Source organism: Ostrea edulis, chromosome 9 (assembly GCF_947568905.1).
Source record: "Ostrea edulis chromosome 9, xbOstEdul1.1, whole genome shotgun sequence".
Classification (NCBI taxonomy): Eukaryota; Metazoa; Mollusca; class Bivalvia; order Ostreida; family Ostreidae; genus Ostrea; species Ostrea edulis.
Window position 1 is genome coordinate 69097250 of NC_079172.1, and position 2044 is coordinate 69099293.

Sequence of the window (2044 nt, forward strand, 5' to 3'; positions counted from 1 at the left end):
GTTGATTTCATCTATTGAAAGATTTCTGTAGTAAGTGAGAGCGATTGCTAGATGTGTATTGCCTTAGTAAAAGTAGTACCTGTTACCTACTTTTAACAAATGTTCATACGCACAGCCGTGACCTCTGTTGACCCCGTAGTAGATTTATCCAGAAATAAATACGTATTACTCGTAATAGTGTTATGTAGGAGAAAACAGTTGCAAATGTAAATATGTATAGTTATCCTTTCCAGGGCCTCTTCTATCAGTTGATATCTTAACCCCGTATGGTACCCCGTTTACCTGTGTCTGATATAACTGAGTTCTGGGTTTAGCCATTCTTTTCTACACTCATGCTGCACGGAATTTGTGTTTGATTGGTGATCGGACATTTTGAGTTATAAATTTTTGTAAAACTTCTTTAATTATACAGACACTTGGCTTTCTGAGGTGAGAAACTTTTCTATAAATATTAATGTAATGGTTTGTTTTCTATATTTTACGTTTTGATAATTCTATGGTCCTGGAATAACTTTGCTCAAATTTGTGTTTTCTATTGTCTTCAAATTCTAAAGTTTATATATTACTTTATGTGTTACTTTGTGTATTTATTTCATCGATGTGTGTTTTTGTAATGTGTAACCATGTGTCCGTATTCGCTTTTGTATATATCATATGTTCAGTATTTGTAAAGTATTAAGTAATGCAATATCAAGTGTTTCATTTAACTAAATAACATTAAGTTCTAGTGTAAACGTAGCTCTACAAGTGGAAATATGTGATTATTGGCTTGTTAAGTTAATGTGTGTATTTTTTGATTTCCGTGTAGGTCCCAAAATATTCCTTTGAAACTATGTTCCAGACCTGTGTGTGTCCCGGAACTGTGTGCGTCCCGAACCTGTGTGTGTGCCGGAACTGTGTTCGTCCTGGACCTGTGTATCTGGGAACAGTGTGTATGTTCCGGAGCTGTGTGTATCCCGGAACTGTGTGTCCAGGAACTTTGTGCCTGTATCAAGACCAGACATCAGGCATCAATACTGTATAATTTTAATGTAACGAATACAAAAGTGAATCATAAAACCAATTTTGTCTTTTGTTTTGTCTGTGGCCTCGGATCGTCTTGTTACACTGAATAAAACAAAATACTAGTAGATGGTGAATGGTGGCATTTACAATGGTCTTTTGTTTATTTGTTATCTATAGTTATTTTGGTTTCTTAAAATGTGCAATTTCATTAATATTTTCTGAAACACAAGTCCCGTGGGGATCTGGGTAGGAATACGTTCTCAGCACCCTTTGCTTGTCGTAAGAGGCTAGTAAATGGGGCGGTCCTGCTGATGAGACCGCAGAAACTGATGCCCCGTGTCATAGCAGATGTGGCACCATAAAGATCCCTCGCTGCTCAAAGGCCATAGGTGCCGAGCATAAGCCTAAATTTTGCAGTCCTTCACCGGCAATAGTGACGTCTCCATATGAGTGAAAAATTCTCGAGAGGGACGTTAAACCATATACAATCAATCAATCAATCAATCCGAAACACATTATAAATCGAACACTCATTCGTAATAGGCTGGTTCATTTTGAGAAATAGATTTTAGCAATGCAGTTTTTCAAATGTTCTTTAAACACGTGAAGTCTTGTGGCAACTTCAAAATGAAATATGAAGATACCAGGCAATGATCAATCTCATAACGCATAAAAGGAATACAAAATAGAGAGTGGGACAAACACGGAAACAAGTATAAATGATGTCCTTACTTAATTACCTTACGTCAACAAACTAGGTCCACATCATATTCGTACAAAACTTTACTCTGTTCCATTGGGATTTTTACATAGTTATTTCAAGAAGCCACAGTTAGTCTATATCTGGCTTTTTCAACACCTGCATATAGACTGAACTCTATGATTATGAATGTTGCAAATCACAGGCTCTTTAAACTAGCACGGGTCATGGATGATATTCCTTCCAAATCATGCAGCCAGTTCCTTAAGCTCACATTTACAAACAAAGGAATAGATTCCGTCAACATAAACAATATTCTTCGTCATAAAAGGCTTCAGT

The 2044-nt window shown here is 36.5% G+C and overlaps 1 long non-coding RNA gene across 1 annotated transcript; it reads left to right on the forward strand.

Annotated features, from left to right (window-relative positions):
* The first annotated feature begins 288 nt into the window (after positions 1-288).
* LOC130050405 (uncharacterized) lies at positions 289-1154 on the forward strand. Its single transcript, XR_008798842.1, has 2 exons — positions 289-429; positions 809-1154. It is a non-coding gene; the product is annotated as an uncharacterized LOC130050405 (long non-coding RNA).
* Positions 1155-2044: the final 890 nt, after the last annotated feature.